This window comes from Cryptomeria japonica, chromosome 7 (assembly GCF_030272615.1).
Source record: "Cryptomeria japonica chromosome 7, Sugi_1.0, whole genome shotgun sequence".
Taxonomy (NCBI): domain Eukaryota; kingdom Viridiplantae; phylum Streptophyta; class Pinopsida; order Cupressales; family Cupressaceae; genus Cryptomeria; species Cryptomeria japonica.
In genome coordinates this window covers 452,875,173-452,896,492 of record NC_081411.1, presented here as the reverse complement: position 1 = coordinate 452,896,492, position 21,320 = coordinate 452,875,173, and positions in this window count along the sequence as shown.

The following is a 21,320-nucleotide window of genomic DNA, read 5'->3' as shown; positions in this document are numbered from 1 at the left end:
AGGACCACATAATATTGCAACCATGGCCAATGGATTCAGAAGATACCGACGAAGAGCCACAACACACCTCACAATCCCATAAATGTTTCCCTATACATTGAATTCATCATCATAAAACACAAGGTGAAACAAGTCCTAATGGATATTGGTTCTATCATGCAGAATCGTTTTGAGTTGGAGGCTTGAAATATGAATAGTTTATCTCATTTTCTTTGTTAGTTGCATATTTTGTTATGGGTTAATGGAAATCTGGGTATTATATAGAACTTTAAAAGAAATTTCTATACAAGAGGTTGGCCCTTTCGTTCTTGTCATCAATATTTTTTTGCAAGTTCCTTTGCTTTCCTTGCATTATCTTGTTCACTTTGTTTAATCGTATCTACTTTGGCAAAATATGGATCCTCAACCTCCTTAACCTCTCAATTTTTGTGGCTGCTAGTTATAAAGATAAGTCGCTTCATAGCTTCTAGAGGGGTCAACAATTCTCGGTGACTGTAAACCCTTCCAACCCTCAAAATAGCCCTTTGTATGGAAGCAACTTTTTTAGGTCCAAGGCCAGCTACAAATTATAGAGGAGAAAACATCCATTCATGTGATGCTACTAGGTTTATGTCAACACCAACTTGGTTGGTTACTGTAACCATTACCTATTCAACAACTTCATACTTGTCATCTGGACTAAGGAAATGTTCCTGCGAATGAAGCTTCAATGATAATATCTCTTTTCTAGGACCACATAATATTGCAACCATGGCCAGTGGATTCAGAATATACCGACCAAGAGCCACAACACGCCTCACAATCCCATTAATTTCATCATCATAAAACACAAGGTGGAACGAGTCCTAATGGATATTGGTTCTATCATGCATAATCATTTTGAGTAAGAGGCTTGAAATATGAATTATTTATCTCATTTTATTTGCTAATTGCGTATTTTGTTATGGGTTAATAGAAATCTGGGTATTGTATAGAACTTTAAAAGAAAGTAGAATCTAATCAAACACTATATTTTATTTGATGTTATCAAGACTTTTTACTAGTTTTCTTCATAATGTGTATCTTGAATAGTTTGTCTTAATATTGTCTTTCTTGTATCCTGTAGTAGTTTTGGAAGAATTATCACAACTTTTATTTAAACCGTTGGATATTTCTATAAATTGGAGGATAAGTCTGTAACAATGATATCAAGAGACTGATCAGAGCGATTGGATTTATTACAAGGTAAGGGGAGACCCTTTTTCATGTTTGTCTTCCTCAAAGTATGGTTGGTGTCTATTAAGTTGTTGTCTTGTAAGGGTATTTTGAAGATTGAGAAGAGACTGTTGATGGGTATTAATCCCATTGTTGTCAAGTATGCTTGATTGGAATTGAATATTTCCAAGGTTTATGTGCATTATAGGGCAAATGATTCCTGAGATTGTCACTTCAATTAAATAATTACTGAAAACTTTGAATTGCTTGCTTGTAAATGATGCTTTAAATAAAAGGTTACTTTATTATAAGTATGATTTATTAATTGAGATTACTCTGAAAACACTTGATTAAATTATCTTCAAATAATAGTAGACCAGTGCCTTCACCCCTGACATAATGTTGCAGTTAGTCTTACTGAGTTTAACTTTTCTCTGAAAGAGCAATAAGATAGAATGAAGCTTGACATCCAATCCTTCAAACTGATAATCAAATAGAAACTTAACCCAAACTATAATAACACAAGACATCAAATTGAAATAATCTAAATGAATAGATTTATCATAGGGAACTAATCAAACAATCAAAAAGGTAAATACCAATCAAAAAGGTAAATACCATTAGAGATGAAAACGACTTTATCTTTGTATTGAAATAAACATAAGATAAGCAACTGATTACATATAGAACAATGTCTTTTCACCAGTTTGGCATTTCCAGAATATAACCCTGGGGACAATCTTATTAAACTTGCTCTTTAAAACAAGACCATCACTTCAAAGGCATCTACATGAATTATTCAAACTGAAACCTAATTCAAATTATAATAACATGAGATAGCACACTGAAACAATCTAACTGAATAGATTTATCACAAGGAACTAATCAAACAATTGAAAAGATAGATACCATCAGAGATGCAAAACATGTGATCTTAATATTGAAATAAACATAATATAATCAACTGGCTTCAGTACAACGTAATGTCATTTGCGAGTTTTGGCATTTCTAGAAAATAAACTTCAAAAGGACTTGCATAAAATACGTCTTGAACAGAATGATCATGAATGTCTTCTCATCAAAAGGATCCCCTATAAATAGATGAGGATTCAGTTCCAAAATGAAAGGGCATACCCTTTCATTTGGAATTAAACTAACTAAAACTAAAACTCCTAACTAAAAACTAACTAACTAAAACTAACTTAATTACTAGACATATTACATAAAAGCATTGAAGATAACATTTTAAAATATTTGAAAACAATTTCAATCCCCAAGTATCTTGCCACATTTCTGAATATGCTCCAAGTACCTTTTTGATTTGTTGGTGTCTGCATCATGGATCAGGTCCCTGACAACGATCTCCCATGTGACGAATTGTTCCATCTGTGTAATTGTTTCCTTCAAATCAATTCCATCTGATCGAGCAACATTAAGGCAACATCGAGTAGATTTTGGCATTTTGAAATCCACTTGTCTTTATCCTTGATTTCTCCCCTCTGCTCGGATACCATGCTAGACTATGTCTTTACATTAATCATATTTAGTTTGTAACTTTGCATCAAATTTGTCATGTTTTGCAAGCAACCTTTTGATCTTCTCAATTTCTTTATCATCTGTCCCTTCCAAAGTCTTGTCATGTAGTATGGTTCCCAATATATTTTTTATCCTATTATGTGATATAGCATTGTCCATATTCTTTTGAAAAATAGCCTAGAACTCTTCCAAATATCCTTTCAAATTTTCAAATCTTTTATTCAATAAAAAGGAGGCAGTATCAACTCTTAGATTCCGCATTTGTTTAAGAATTCTCTGATTTTCTTGTTGCAACTCTTCACATTTCTTTTTCCATTTTGAATTATCAAGGGAAGGTATCATTGGCACAGATTGTCCACTTCTTCTTATGGTTTCCTCATACAATCCTTTGTATTGATTTGTTTCCCTTACTATTCTTTTTATTTGTGCTCTATTAAACTTTGAAATGTCGACTCCAATGTCTGCTGAAACAATGGGATCAATTTCCCCTACTTTCAATTTCATCATATGGCCAAATGCTTTATCCACATCAATAATTTTAGGCCTTTTATTCGGAGGATACAATGCCCATAGCAGTAAGGCTTCCTCATCTTGGTCAAACCTGGATCCAATAAACACATCATTTACTCCTTGAATGTCCAATTTGAAATCCTTGTTCTCAGAGTGTAATAGACTGTCAAAAATAAAAGATGCACTCAAATCCCATCTTGGAAACATAATTATTCTGGCTTCTACAAGTAATTGCCTCCCTTTTTGGGGAATCATTGTAACCAACTCTTCTTCTATATCCTCCTTTAACGTTTTCAATAACTCTGCCTCATTTTCAGGTGTTATATGTGGGATAGATTCCCTCAACCTTTTGCCTTTGAAATTATAGAGAAAAGATTTACATTCTTTAGATTTCACAGATACATCATCTACTACAAAAGCAGAATGCTCTTCTAACCTTGAATTTACATGAATCTCCATCTTAGTCACAATTTTCTCATTTTCATTTGGTTCTTCTTCTTGTTCCTTTTCTCGATATCTAGAAACAACTTCATGGACATCTGGTTCACTTTCTGTCATCTCTTCTTCTATCTCCATTTCCATCAACCTTTGTTTCTTTTCTTCTAGCTCTCTATTCAGATTATCAATTACCTCTTATGCTTCTGCATCTTCCATATTTTTGAAGATGTCTTCTGCTTCCAAACTCAAGTGAAAATAACCTCCTAGATTTTGTCTTTTCTTACAGGAGTGGATGTACCCCTCCGGATCATAGTTTTTTCTTACAATATGTTCAAAAAAATTATACTCTTCCATTAACTTTCTGTCAATTATTTCATATGCCTTTGTAGAAACAATAGTGAAATATCCAAAACTAAGGGTTCCAGGCAAGAAAGCCTTCTTATGTTGATCTCCAAAGTGTTTAGCATTTGAGACACTTAATTGTCTTACAATCTCCAAATATGATATTCTATCAGGAACACATTTTGGTAACATGTATGGGCTTCCTTCAAATCCATAGATCCTAAAACAAGTAAAGTTCTGGTGCACGTACCAATCTCCCTAGTTATGATTCACAATTTGCCTATCATCAAAATATTTAGGCCTTAAAAATGCCTTAATCTCATTTGAAATTGATCCATCACAAGGAACTTTGTACATCATGTATAATGGTTTTGCTATCCACTCTTCAAATTTTATGTAGTTTGATCTCACATAACGAGAGTCCCAAATAGAATTCCATAATTGAACCGGTTGTTCCTCCCCTTCCCTATTTCTGGTATTAAGCACTAACTCCTTAGGCCACATACCCCTGAAATATCCATAAAACAATACTAAATGCATCAACAATGAATAAAACTTGAAATTAGGGCTTTTGTTATATCTAAGGTTCAGGAAACCCTCATGTAATTTTTTTACCAAATAAGAGGCATAACCAAATGGTCTGGGCTCATACATTTGTATATCTAAGGCTAAGACTAATGACCCAGTACTCATTAGATCAGGAACTTGAACTCCTCCTAACTGCCCACAAGACATATAAGTATATTGTAGGTAATGTCTGAATAACTCAATGTTGAATGGTGGCCCGTCCAGTTTTGTCAATATACCTGCCTCCTTCTTATGGATAGCTTAACTTCCACCTAGTATATATTGTATCCATTCTAAGGTATTCTTCTTCCAATTCTCTGAAAGACAAGGGTTTATTAGGGTTGGGATCCAGGTTAAATAATTCATTCAGTGTACCAATAGAAAACCTAATAAAGGCATCTCTAATGGGGGCCTGAATATACCTCCCAAGAGAATTATAGTTTTTCACTAGGGGTTCTAGCAATTTCACACTTACAAACACATTTGGGACAATCAACTTACCCAAATTGGTCTTCCATGGGTTGCACAGTGGCATTTACTTGTCTCTTCTCAGGTAGTGAAACAGGAACAATTCGTATCCTCTCACTTTGGTCCACACATCTCCAACATTTTTGTATTTATCTTCCAATTGGTCCCTCCCAAACAAATGTTGTTTCAATCATCTGGACTTAGGGCTTGATGCTTGCATTTGTTGTATCATATCTTGGTTCAGTCTTCGAATCGAGGATTCCTCTTCTTTCTTAGATTTCTTAGCCCTAGATTCAGAGCTTTTTATCGCTCTTTTCTTTCCTGTGGAACTTGAAAACTTCATTTTTGCAGTCACAATTTTTTCCTCTAATCTCAGGAATTCAATTCTCTATTCTATAAATTGCTTTGTTGTGTAAAAATTGTGTTAATAAATCTTGATTATATGCCCAATACATCCACATACAATTTTGTAATGATGATCCTCTCATAAATCTACCTCGTGTGAACCATAAATCTACCTGATGCAAGCATTTAATAAAAGCTCAATGTTTCAGTTTTAAATTTTGATACGACAATGACTCATAGGCATATGTCTCTCCGATGAAAATTCATCTTTGGCGCCATCAGCAAAATCCCTTTTCCTTATAGAAAATTTATCTTTCCTATCGGGGTAACATAAGCCGATGACACTCCTTCTACTTTATCAGTATATGTCAACCCAATACTATCATCGGGAATTAGGGTAACTTCAAATGTGTCATTGCAACAAGCATAGTTTTCCTGATGACCTTTTCCCTCGGCATAACTTTTCCCGCTACATCATGTTCCATTGGCATAATCTTTCCCAATGATCTTCTGACCAATCACTTCATCAGGCATCGAGGAGACTCAAAATGACACATCCTGACTCCTTTGGCTATGTCAGTGATCTTTCTTTGTTAAACCTTCATTGATGCACTTTTATCCTTGGTTGTATTCATTGGGATAAGTCTTATAGATATCCTCATCGGCTATCGGCAAGACAATATTTTTCCTTTACCGCCAGTGTATGTTTTTTTGATGACCATAATCGATATATGTTTCCCCGATCTACCTGACTCCTTGGCAATGATCGCTACGACTTCCACCAATGCATCCAACTTCATCTTATCATGCTTATACATCGGTATATGATATCCCGACCATGCGCTACTCATTTTGTCTAAGTGTTTTCATCGGGATAACTTTGGCCGATAGTACAAGTTTCAATTATTTGCAACTTTTACTTCATCTTATGGATACCCATTTTTATAATCTGCTTAATGAATTCAATATAAACTAAAGAAAACCTCTAACACACATAGGAGCTTTGTTGTTTCTTGCCATGATCTCTGAGATTCTTTTTGAAATATACACTTGGGTAAAATATACGTATCATGTAATGCTTATGATGCTCAATTGTTGGTGCTGATTATATGTATATATTTTGTCTGATTCTGTCATCCTTGGTGGAAACAGGTAATTTACTGTAGACATCGTCAAACCTTTTGTTGAGGACCCAACACTTTCTAGATTAAAAAAAAGGTAAGGAAAAAAAAATATACAATGATTATGATGTCTACATATTGTTCATGTTGTCTACTTTGTAATTTTTAGCTAACATAAGATAAATGAATTACATATGCAAGAACTTGAACCCCTTTGATGAGGATCCTACACAGTGTCATGGAACAACAGGTATAAGTCAATACACCCTATAGAAACCATTTATTAATTGCTTTCTTTCTCTTTAATAATAAGCCAGGTTTTAGCAACAATATTTTGTCAAAACTTTGATTTTTTTTCTTATCGAAACCACATATTATAGCTCATTCCACCTTCTCGACCCTCCTATATGTAACAAATCTAATATAGTTATCAACACTTGAGGCCCTAGTTGGGATTATTCAAATTTTAATCTCAACATCAACTCTAGGGCCGACTTCTTCATTTGATGGAGTCTAGGTACCATTAAATAGGTACGTGTCAGATCTATCTTCCTCAAGCGAGGGAAATTCAGGAAGAGGAGATGAAAGTGAGACATGTTCCTCGAGCGAGGGAAATTCAGGAAGAGGAGATGAAAGTGAGACATGTAGTGTGTCTAAAAGAGGGAGATCAATTAGAGGTAAAAATATTAGGAAAAAATTCAATAAACACATGCAATTTTTTCTTGCTCAAGGGGGGTCATGTTCTTATGATGATGAGATCATAGACGACATTGAGGTGCCCTAGAGCTACACACATCTACAGAAACAATGGGTACCCAAGGAGCTTCCTCCAATAAAAATTAATTTTTATGTTAATGAGAAGATATATCACATAGAACCATCGTCATTATATGGTTTGGGCCTATTTTCCATGGACGACATAAAGGTCCGTTACAACAAAGTTGCTGAATTGATGGAGTATGTCGGAGTTTGTTACAATTATAAAAATTGGATGCAGATTGTTCGATATAAAAAAATTATGCATAGGTATGCACTCTCAGTGAATTATATACAATGGAAAGATAATGATCAAAGTTAAAGAGTTGCTATGTACATTGATGGAAGGCCAAAAAGCAACAGGGAATATTGTAGATTTTATAAATAGTACACGACTTGGGTCAACTAATAAGAAATCCAATTTCATATTTGAGCACGTGAGGGAAATCATGTATTTATATGTACGATAATATCAATAAGTGCAGGGGAAGAGCTGCTAATCGATTACAATTTGAATCGCATAGATACAAAAAAAGTTACTATCATGGGGGTGGTACATACTATATACTATTTAAACCAACCTTCAATTAATGAATTCAATATACCATTTTATTATTAAGTTTTTTTGCTAAGTCTATTGGTTTCATTTCGCTAATGTTTTTTTTATATTTAATCTTTGTCACAGGGCGACATTCATCCGACAAATAGCACAGATAGGGATGTAGCTCCCAACCCTTCTACCCAACAGGTAAACCTCATTGTAATTGTACAAATTAGATAGAAGCAAAATGTTATATTATTATGTTCTTTTCTTAAGGGTTTTCAAGTAATTTTGATAATGTTACTAATATTGTTGTCACGGACGGATGTTTGGGGAAAGGCCCCTACATTACCTGATGACAATACAATGGTGGACTCACTATTATGTGATGATGACATCACATAATCCACAAACCCTGTCGCAATGATGAGAAAGATAAAAAACATGTTAATAGAGAAATTATTGCTCTGGCATACCAAGTCCCTCAAATTGATGCAATAAAAGAAAGGTTGCAACAATTGATGTAGAGAGAACAAAACTTACAAGTAAGAAGTAATGAAATATTTAATTATAACAAAAGTTCAAAAATGGTTTATATTTTATACTCTTTAATGTCAGGAACTAAAATATGTACATGTTGTTTTTACCAGAAATATTGCATCCTCATCAAGTTGGTGGCCATGATCAGGTTACTCCAAGTAGTTTAGGTGATGACCATGTTCCATACATTAAAACTACTTTGATGCTTTGATATATCCTTTATGTGTTCACAAACTGCAATATTCAGAAAATTGAGAAAGAGTGGAGGGAATTCAAAAAAATTTATTATTCAAAGGCTCTAAAATTGACTAATCTGGTTTTAAAAAATGGTCCTAGTTCCTCATTGTGCTCTTGGTGCTCCTGTACCACTGTGTTATTGCTCATATATTTAATGTTTTTTATATTTAATGTATTATTCTTCAGGTGATGTCCATGTTCCTGTGCAAACGTCACCTCATCAGATCCCATCATCCCCACCTATATTGCCAACTACAATATTTGCAACACGCAACGTACAGACATCCAATAGTGCACATCATACTGACCCTGAAGTTGGTAGATCCCTCTTTTACTCTCTCTTTTGTTATGTGTTTATTTCCTTTGAAGTGTTCTTTCTTGGGGGCATTTCATAGTGGATTCATTTTCTGCAGCAAGACATGTACATGAGGATGCAAAGGCCACTAGTGATGATACCATAGCAACATTTCCTCGATCTTCTCATATTGCTAGTACAGGAACATTGTCGATCACATTTGTGGTGACCAAAGATTTTCTTTCCAAAAAGATAGAGAAGGTTCTAGGTACTTTAAAATTATTATGCTATATAGAGTAATTATAATTTACTTATTGATCACTAGTTTTGGACTAATCATCCCATGATTTGTTTGCAGGAAATGGTATTTTTTATAAAAACCTAATGAAATTACATTGGAGATCTTAGGGCCCACCATACATAAACGGTGGAATGAGAAAGAAAAAAAGTTACAAGATGAGCTCATAAACCATTTGGTTGGGTTGTTTGGAAATGACACATTCAAGAAAAGAAAGGTCCTTGACCAAGCTAATAAACATCTAAAGTATGTGAGGGACCAGTATAGGACACATTTAGAGAAGAACAAAAAGTGTGAGCATCCCCCCATGATTCCAGAGAGGGAGTGGAAGGGCCTGATTTTGGATGCAAAGGAGAGAGTTGAAAGGAAAAAAGGAAATACACCACTAGGTAGAAGAAGGTATACGATACTATTAAGAATGTAATTATGTACTAATTACTCTTTATATTTATATAATCTAACATATTTTAAATTTTTCATAGACTGCTTGACACATCAAAGGCAACTAGGCAAGACTAGAAAAGAATAGGCAACACAAACTCGGCTCTAGTGGTTATATGAAAGTTGCTGCACGAAATGTAAGTATCAATAAATGAAATATCGCATTGAAATAATAAATTATAAACAATTTTTTTAATCATTAAATAATACAAGAAAAATTCATGATATTAAGAAAAAAATGTAGGGCTCTGAATTCAGTAGAGTGCCCATAGAAGATGACATGAAAATTTCCTTTCGGGAGGGTATCGAGTCATGGCTGAACATCTAAAAGGATTGAGTGGGCAAACGGAAGAATCCAGTGCATTCGTCAATCATGTAAATAAGATAAATGAAAATTATTTAAAATTGAATACTTCAATAATCTATTTGATGTTAATTTCCAACATAATGTAACTATATTTGTTTTAAATAATCAAGCAATCATAACAATGCACATGACATTGGAATGCAACCTACATAGGGTGGAACACAACCTGCACATGATGAAGGTCGTGGTGTGCATCCCAGTACTGGAGGTATTCACGTGCCAAACAATTTTTTTTTATGTAATGATTATTACAATTAAACATCTTTAATTGAAATTGGTGTAGTAATTAATGTAACCTTTTTTGTTTTTATTTTAGAGCATGTAGACCATGGTGAGAAAGTTGAGCATGATCCAAGTAGACAACATCAAGAATGTGATGGGGCCCCACTAGGTAAACAGAACCACTATTATTCCTTTAAACGAATTTAATTGTAATTGGTGTATTGATTAATGTAACCTTTCATGTTTCAATTCCAGAGGATTTAGAGGGTGTTCAAGATGTTGAGGATGAGCATGTAATGATTATTACAATTAAACATCTTTAATTGAAATTAGTGTAGTAATTAATGTAACCTTTTTTATTTTTATTTTAGAGCATGTAGACCATGGTGAGAAAGTTGAGTATGATCCAGGTAGACAACATCAGAAATGTGATGGGGCCCCACTAGGTAAAGAGGACCAGTGTTATTTTTTTAAACAAATTTAATTGCAATTGGTGTATTGATTAATGTAACCTTTCGTGTTTCAACTCCAGAGGATTTAGAGGGTGTTTATGATGTTGAAGATGAGGCTAGATAAAATTATTAGGAAGATGATGTGGCCCCATTAGGTAAAGAGCACCCCTATAATTTTCTTTTAATTAATGAAATACTTGTAACAATAATAATAAAACTCATGAATTTAACCCATTTCTTTGTTATTGCAACTAACCCCCCTTTGCATATGCATCCTCATTGTGAGTACAGGACTAGGCATACATTAACTAGATCATGAGCAGAGGGTAGAAGAACTGAAGAGGGGACAAATGATGAAGACAACGATCATCCACTTAGTCTTTACCTCCAAGCTTCAAAAAGAAAGAAAGAAATAATGATTGTAATCTTATTATATGTTAACAATTGGATTCTTTGTGTTAATAAATTTAATTATGTGTTAATGAATGTTAATGAATGATATGTGTTAATGAATGTTACTTGTTAATGAATGTTAATGAATGATATGTGTTAATGAATGTTGATGAATGTTACGTGTTAATGAATGTTAATGAATGTTATGTGTTAATGAATGTTACATGATAATGAATGAATTTTATGTTTCATTAATGGATGAAAGAATGTTAGACACTAATGGGGAGTTTCGAGTGATATTAGTGGGGGGGAGGGGCCAAATGAGCTTCCACCTTCACGTGGTTAGCCTTGTTAAGTAGAGAATATTAAACTATTCTTGAAACAAAGAGAAGCTCAATAAGGTAACACACTTTTCAATATTTCATTATGCTCCAATGTTAATCTTATTAATGCTGAGCATCTTGTTTGAAGGTTACATATTCAATATTGTAGGTTGTGAACATGCTTCTACAAGACATATCCCCATTACAAGTGAATGCATGTCTCATTGGTTTTGTGAGTTTAGTTTGTTCTATAATAGACACACTTTCTCTATTCATTCCTTAATATTTGTTCATTTTGTTTTAGAATAGACACACTGCCTCATTTTTTTCATTCATTTTTCATTTTGATTTTATTTTGGGTTGAATTTGAAGAAAGAGCATGCATAAAAGGAGGTGGAACTGCTGGAATCTGACTGTTAAACTAAGTTAGTGATTCTTCACTAAAACCCCTAGATCCTGATTCTGATTCTGCCTGGGTCCTGGTCTGAGCCTGATTCCCCTTGGATTCCTCCAAGGTCCTTCTTAGGTGGTTGGGTCTTCAAACAATTATCAACTGATTTTTAACTTTAACCCACAGGATTACCAACTTACCCTTCAACACTAAGCCCTCTCAAGGGACCAAAACTTGACTTCAACCTTCCCAACTTGGTTTTCCACTTCCTAGGGTCTTCTCATACCCCCCAAAAAATGATTCAATTGAATTAAAATTACCAAATGACTAGTTTATACCCAAACCCCAAACTAGGTACCAACTAGGCTTAATTCTCGAATTAGGTCTCCAAACCCTATTTTTTGGACTTAACTTCCAAACTTTGCAAAACACTTAGATGAAAAATCACATATTCAGATGCCCTTTTCAGAGTTACACAACATATAAAAAAATACTCACACTACTCCTTTGGACCAACTGTACGGAATGATCACTTTTACCCCAAAACTAGGCCTAATTAGGCCACTTTTACAAAGAAAGTACCCACAAAACTTACAACCAAGACTCCAAAACCCAAAAAAACCTTGAGTTACCTTCCAAAAAAAAGTATTTTCATTTCCATTAAAAGAGCCATGCTCATTTGTTACCCCAAAACAAAAACCCTCCTTTCTAGGAACAAAAACACTTCTCAAAATGAACCCCACAAACACTTCCAAAATAAAAAAAAGGTTGTATCACCTTGCATTCAACATATCTTAATACATTCCATCAGAAAAACATACCCTCATTAAGGAAAATCTTCATATCAAATGCATGGTACCATGCACCCCCTACTCACACAACACACAACTTGCTCATTTGGTGAGCACCATTCAAACATTCATGCTTCTCCTGCACACATATGGCTAGTATCTGCAATTTTATAACATATTGGACCCATTCCACAAGCCATAGTAGAAAAAAAAATTTGAATGGGTCATTCATCCATAATAAACCCCAAAATCCAATAAAAACTGTCAAATAACTGTGTGTGAAAAAGTGGAATAAGTATCTGCAAGTTGTAAGACACAACTCTTCAATTAAGTCATTACATGTATGGTTAGATAGATATAAGCATGAATAATAAAACCATAACAAATCGACCAATTGCCTTCTAAAATATGCGAGTATAGCCTTGCTCTCAGATTTGTATAAGCAATACCAGTGACTAGACTACACCAAGAAGAAGGATTTAATCTATATGAGCATGAGATTAAGCTAAATGGATGCAACATTATGCTAGATGGATGAATAGTAAGCTATATGAATTCAAGCAATCATAAAATATGCAAAAAGCTAAACTAAGATACAATAATATCAAAAAGCAAGCACAATATCTTCAATGACTCCAGAGCAAAAACTATATAATAACAATAAATCTCCAGGGTGTTTTGAATGAGAGATGAAGGCTGAATTTATAGAGAATCACAAGAGAGATCAAGAAAAAGCACAATTTAGGATAATTGAAATAATTGAGAAATCAGATTTAGCTAACCTTGAGATAGATTCCAATTATAGTTGAATTGAAATGCATTCAGAAAAGAAGTTTGAGTTTGCATTAGAGATATAATTCAATTAATTCTATGCACTTGAGATAAAAATAGGTAATTCTTTGATTTATTCAAGAAAAGAGTCTTTTCAATGCAACTGAACTTTTTTTTCTCAAAAGCTTTGAGTTCCAATTTTAGAGAATGATTAAATTCCTTTTAATTGCTTTTTTGATTTCAAGTTCTCAATTTAGAAGAAAGAAATAATATCTCAAGTTTGATTTCTCTTTCAATTCAATTCTTTTATTTTATTTTCGCTTTAACTCTTGCTTTGTGATTAATTCCTCTTTTGTGATAAATTAATTCCTTCTTTTTATGATTAAATGACAAATTAATTAATTAATTAAATATGCTAGGATATTTAATAAATTAAATAAGATAATTGATCAAAAAGATTTTCTTGGAATGATTTAATTAATTAAATAAATATTTAATTAATATAAAATAATTCACTTACCATGTGACATTTAATGATTGAAGAATTAATTAATTATGTGCTCGAAGTTGATTTAATTGCCTTTGGTTAGGACCTTGGTGATGTTGTCGAAATTAGGGGCCCATGGTTTAGGTGACCAATTTTAGGGTATTACATTTTCCCCACTTTGAATTAATGTGCAAGCAACGCATTGGTTCAAAGAATACGTTGATGTGTCTAGGAGATACTAGTTCTGAACTTGATTGATCACGAACCAAATGAAGAGTGAGGTGTTTAGCTTGATTTGAAGTGATGAAGTTGAGCATAGTTGATTAAAGTGAAACTGATCCCAAAATTGATTGAACTAGGATTGATGAAGAGAAAAGATACCAAACTTGAACTTGATTGATGAAGAAGCGGATCTTATTGATCTAGAGCTTGATTGAACTAGACAAAGTGAGCAAAGATAAAATCGATCTTGAACTTGATGGATCAAGACACGATGAGCAAAGATAAACTATCCAGCTTGATTTGAAGCAATGAAATTGAACACCTTCTTAGATTGAGCGTGTGATCAAAGATACTCTTTAAACTTTTGATTGAGTTTAAACGAATAATCATCTTGATGAAAAGCGATGAAATTGATTAACATTAAGAGACTGATTCAGATGAAGACAAATATCAGCTTGATTTGAAGCGATGAAACTGATATGCCCCTAGCGATTGATTCGATTCAGATGATCGAGAAATCTCAACTTGATATGAAGCGATGAAGCTGGGATGCCCCTAGCGATAAGAATTTGTTTGATTTTCTTTAGTTGAAAATATTTTTTCTCTACTTTTGATGAAGATTTGAAAATTTTCTCGACATTGAAGATGTGAGGTCATGAGTTCATGAGTGTGCCCCATCGGGAGCAAAATCAAACGATAGCGAGGGTACATGATTTTAGGTAATTTTTAGCGATGATAATGACTTGAGCACAAAGAATGATTCAGAGGATTGTATAAAGATAAAGCGATGATTAAAATTAGAGTTGATTTGAGAATTAAATTGAGATTTAGCGTTGAGCTCAAAATGATTCGAAAAATTGACTTGAAGATGAAAGTGCTAAGTGGTCAACGTCGTGAAATCTCAATGAGAGAATTGACGTTAGATTTTGATTTTGATCCCGAAAATGGACTCAGGAAAGCCGATTTTCAAGCTCTTGATTTTATTTCATCGTACTTTTGTTGATTGATTATGAGATGTTGTTCTATATGCTTTATTCTATATGTATGCATATCTTTTTTTTTCCAGTATGGATGTATGTAATGCAGATGAATATGGATGTTTGTTTTTGTTTCTTTTCATATGCAAATAAATGATGATAATGAGTAACTAGTAATATAAATTTTTAATTTTTTCTATGCAATAATGTGAATGCAAATGAGTGTATGAACCTATATAAAATGTGTATGTATGTAGTTAACATCTCAATATGCAAGTACTCAATCAAAGAAATGATGAAAAAGAGAGACCACTTAGCTTAGAAATGATGATACTTCAAACTCTCATTCAGAAGATAAAGAGATTATTGTTATCATGCAGAAAATGCTCGAAATACACAAAATGCAAGATGAATGCAAACTAAAAAGTAGTCACTGGATTTGAAATGCTTAATGTTCATCACTGAGCATTTACAAACATAGCAAGCAGATTAGAGTTCCTTCCTTTTCATGTGCAATATTAATTATCTTGTCCACAATGACCCTGTGAGGCCCTACCCCAACTCATCCTAGCATTTATGTTATTTTCATGATGAGACTATTATGGATGCTTTATTTTTATGCATTATGGATTTAGAACTTATATGATTCCATGATTTGGATAACATTGATGTATATTGATGCTTCATTTTTATGCATTATGGATATGAAACTTTATATGATGCTAGAATATAATTACTTTGAGATGATGTTAGTCATTATTGGATGTGCAGGACTTTATTATGATGATAGAAATAGGATGCATATATTATGAATGGATCAAAATTGTGAGGATCATGATAATTGCTTATGTGGATTAATTGGGATATATGAGATATTGTTTTATTAATGTCAATTGTATGCAGAGTGTTTGATGTGTATTCAAATTCATGTGTTTAATAATATATGTTGTTATTTGGGATTACTAATGTGTAAATTGAGATGCGCAGGAAAATTATCCATGTGACCATGGAAATATTATGGAGAACCAAACCTAGACCTATGTACATTTGTAAAGCCAGGGGTTGTCTATTTGGAGAGACAATACCCCATTTGTATCGTATTTTATTTGTGAAAGTAAATGATGCATGTGTGTTAAATTGATTTTATTAATTTGTGTAAATCTAACAAGAGACAAATTTCATGTGTTATTTTTATAATGTATTTTATTGTGTCACTTGACACATGTGCTGATTAGTGTCATTGATTTTGACTTGTCTCTTGGAGGGAGTTTGTTTCTACCAAAGCCCATTTCAAACATTTGAGTGTGGTCCCAAATTTGCCTTGGGTAGGGAGTCTTGGAAGTGGTCAACTCGGGTTTGACCCGTAGGTTAACTTCAGTTGGGTTTGTAAGGGGTCAAATGGACTCTTAGGGTTAGTTTTAGGGCTTTTCCAAAGGTCCAAAGGGTATACCTATGGGTTAGGGGTATTTTTAAGCATGTGACTACTCCCATGTGACTATTTAGTCACTTCAAAAAGTGGTTTTTCCAAGGTGAGAGAAAATTCAACTTAGAAGGTTCCTCCTAGGATAGACAACCTTCCCTTTTGATGTCAGACTCTCTTCCCCATCCTCTCTTACCTTTTCTCTTTCTAGTTTTAGCAACATGTAAGAGGTTGGGAAGACCAACTGATGGGAACTCTCACTCTATCCAAGGGGTTGGGAAGAGTGAGAGAGGCCTTCTTAGGTAAGGATTAGGGACTTAGTGAGTTAATCACCCACTCTCCATTGTTGGAAATTATGCAATTTTGAAGAATAGTTGTAGGATAGAATTTTGGCTAAGTGTTGGTGAAAAGATTGTGTGGATTTGGGCTGCTCATTCCCAACTAGATCTAGCAAAACCTTTGGACAGATTAAGGTTGGTTCTTACTCTCTTTTTGTTTATGTTGCATATGTATGTTTGAAGAAATGCTTGTATGAAAGAGTTGTTTATTTGTATTTTACCTTGTGAAAGAATATGTGATTTTTCCCCTTCATTTCTTTTATGCATTTTCTTGTATTGGGAGTATCCAAGGCCTTCTACTCTTGGGAGAGTAGGATGGTCTTGGGGTGGAAGGAGTTTGACAGCCTTGGGTGAGAGGCTCTCATTAAGAGAGTGATCTCAAGGGTGTTCTTTTGTGACCTTTGCTGCATAGCCTTGTTTATGCATTTGGGGGTCATAAGGAGAGATGAAATGGCTTATATGCCTTTGGGAGGGTATAAGGATGTGGGGATGGACTTGTGTTGTATTTGATTGCCATGAGGTGGCTTGAGATGTTTCATGCTTGCAGTCTCCCCAATGGTATTTGGTCCACTTCCACCCTTGGAAAATCATCACAAGTTGTGGTGAAGTGTAGCCTTGGTTGGGAAAATTGTTTGTTGTGTGTTTATCCCTTGCTTGTTGTGGTTGTATGTGTGTAACCCATCTAGTGCTTGGTTCTCCAAGCTCGGGGGTGGCTTCTAGTAAGCCTAGGCTGGGAGGTGAGCACTCCATGGTCAAACCTTATGTTTTATTTGCAGGTTACTTGGGATAAAGAAAAAAAAAAGAAGCTAGAAGTTGCTGGTTTTTATTTGACTTGCAGAAAAGTTGGGAAAGGGAATATTGTATTTTAATGGCAGCAATGTAAAAAGAAAAGTTATATATATTGTATTTATTTCAAAAAGATATGTATTCATTTTTATTTCAAGTCCTCATTTAATGGAATGAGAGACTAGTTGGGTATTACACCCTTTTGTAATATTGACTACCTTGTATTCTATATGCTCTTGAAAGAAATATGTATTTTCCCTATTAAGTTATTTTTGCAAAAAAAAATGTTATTTATGCATTAAGTTCTTATAGTTGCTGAGTTAATATATTTGTTGCTTTCTTATTATTGGAAAATAAAATTTTTATTTTATTCCCTCATGCAAAATGAAATTATGAGAGTTGTAAAAGTTGCATCTAGACCTATTTGGTTAAAAACAAATACAAATTATGGTTAAATAGGTTTATTATGTCTATCTCTAATTGGTTTTTAAATGTTCTCTAGGTTAATATAGTTGTTGTTAAAATTTATTACATTCTGTCATTTTATTTATTGCAGAAATTAAATTTGAAAGTAATAGTCTACTTCTAAAGTTAGCATCTAGAAAAAAAAAAATACATTAGAGCTTGCTGCTTGTGTTTTTTTTTTAAATAGGAAAGAAATATACATAATGCTTTAATCAATGAAAAAAAAAAATATAGTATTTCTCACTATGCTAGGCTATATGTGCTGGGAAGAAAATTAGTTCATGACTTATATATAAACAAGATAAATTCAGAAATTAAAGCCTAAATATTATCATAATAGAAAATGAATAATACATCTACTTCATGCTGCTATTTTCTTTATTAGTTTTTTGCATGGTTTATAAAGTTGTAATAAAAAAAAAATACAGCATGCTTAAGTGTGCTTATATATATATATAAGTGTCTGTATTTTAAAAAATAAATAAATAAATAAAAAAAATGACTGTTAACCTTTCCCCCCACCGAGGGTTCCGTGGAGCCGAGCTCCACGTGGGGCCCCTCGGCGGGCCGAGCCCCACAGAGGCACCGGCGGCGTTGCTGCGGGACACGACCCGCGCCATTGCGGGCTACGCCCCGCAGGGACGCCTTGGCGTCACTGCAGGCCGCGACCTGCAGTGGCTCTCGACGCCGCTGTGGGAAGCTCCCCCCGTGCCTTAACAAAAATGTCACTCCCCTTGATAAATCCACTGTTGAAGCCATGGTCACCGCCCCCTTCTCAATCTTGCACACACATAAAAAAAAAAGATGACACACACACACACACACATGCCCTAACCCAACTTTCGGGTTAGGGCAAAACACACATAGACATTATAAAAAACTATGTGTGGGATGTGTAAAAAGATAAAAGAGAAGTTAGGGTTTCATTATTTTATTAGTATTAAAAAAAAGGGGGGGGAAACTCTATTCGAATTTTGAATAGGGTATCCCCATAGACTTTGAACAAGACTATTTTCTTATTTAACAACTCTTTACAATCTTTTATATATATATATATATATATATATATATATATATATATATATATATATATATATGACTTATAAACTAAGATTTTAATTGGATTATTTATTCAAATAGTGAAATTACTTTTGTTATTGAGTAGAGTTTTTCTAAGGGATTATATATATATCTTCTTGGAGTAATAGCACATAGTTATATATGTAGTCATATATATATATATATATATATATGACTTATAAACTAAGATTTTAATTGGATTATTTATTCAAATAGTGAAATTACTTTTGTTATTGAGTAGAGTTTTTCTAAGGGCTTTATTTAAAAGCTAGTTTTAGAACCCTTTTTGGGTTTGAATTTTATGGGGGAATAATAATAAATACTTTGGAAATAGTTAGCCTTAGAAGTTAAATTATATTGGTCATATTTAATAAGATTTTACAGCATAATTGCACTATGGGGATTATTCGACCCTAGGGTCAAATTTTAGACAAATTATAATTATTGTTAAAATAAATAATAGGTTTTATAAAACTAAGTGCTAGGGCCAATTAATTTAATTCCTAGGCAATTAATAGGCTATTTGAGATTAATAATATCTCTTGCAAATTTATTTAGAGATTTTTGTTTAAACGAAATTATTATTATTTATTATTTGATGAGATAATAATAATTCTTTGGAGAATTAATATTCCGTATTTAACTTAGATCATCTCGCTTACTTGATCTAATGTATAGATTACTATTAGTTGAAAAGAAACCAAACTTAGTTAAGACAAGACTTGTTAATGCATTATTTAGCAAATTTAGTTTTATTAGGTTAAGTTTTAAAAAAAAAAAAATTCCGTTTGTGCCCAAAAGTTTGGGCATGACAGACCCTTTTTCGTTCATATCCTTGGACAAAACTACGCACGCAACCAGATTGCACATATAAAGAAATTCCCTTAAAACAGACAAAGAAATGATGCCAATCTCCCTGTAGCATACAAATAAGTGGAGTCGAGGTATGTGTGGTGATTTCACCTTGATGTGAAGGCTCTTATCATAGACACCCAACTGATTAGATGTTTCCAGATCATCGAAATCATTCCTACAAGCTGAAAACAAAGAAAATATTATGCCCCCAATCCTTGCTCCTCTTAGTCAAGATAGACTTCCTTGAGTTACGCAGAGAGAATAATAATTGAAAACCAATATAAAAGATGTTGGCATATGTGCAGAGTATGTTGACATGATGATATTGTATGTTGTCATTGATGTCAATATGATGAAGAGTGAGCTGGTATATTGAAGTAAGTACTTGAAAAAGAACTAGTATGATGTTATGAACCGGTATATGTGAAAAAATGAAGCGGTATGTCTGTCCAAGTGGACCCGTATATGTGAAAAAGTGAACCAGTATGTTGGAATGTGAATCGGTATATGGAATTTTTTGTATCAATGTTTCATATGGTATGACTACCAGATGGTAGTCTTAGCTTTAGGGTTTCCGGTTGAAGTGTTATATGCCTATGTGATTCAACCGATGACATCGTGTGATGAGTTAGCATTGTAATGAAGAACAAATTGTGTTGCCACATTAGCCTTGTGCACATGAAGGATCTTGCATGAAGGAGATTGATCCTATCTACCTCGGGAATGTGCGAAGTCTTTGTAAACAGTGGAGAAAGTGCGATGGGTTATCAGCCTCCAAGAAGCAGTGAAGAACGAACGTTGGAGAATGTCTTGAGATCTGTTCAAGAGTGTTGTAATCAATGCAATATGATCAATAGTTAGGATTGAACCGACTAAATTGCTTAACCTAAATGTTTAGGGTTTAGGGTTTATGCTATCGACCTATCTATTTCCTATAAGGTCGATGATGTTATTCATGTTGAGGTTGTTGGAAAATGTTGTGTGTGTATCCAAGTACATAGATACGTGATTCTTGCCAGACCAGATAAGATAATAGATACCTGTAGAGTGTGATTGCAGAAGGAAGAAACCAAAGTGGATCTGAATTGGCATTGAGTGTTATTACCAGATCATTGTAATACCTGTTGACCTCTAACCACTTCAACAGTTGGAAAATCCCTTAATAGGGTAGCTTTAACTGGCTTGCTATAAATCCTTTAACAGGGTGACTCAAAATCATTGAGTTCTTAAAATCCTCTAACAAGGTAACCTTTAACAGGGTTTAACCCTTAATTGGGTATTTTAGCCATCCCTTAATTGGGTGATCCCTAGCAGGATCGGTTCCTAACAGAACTTATTATAAAGTCTTTAA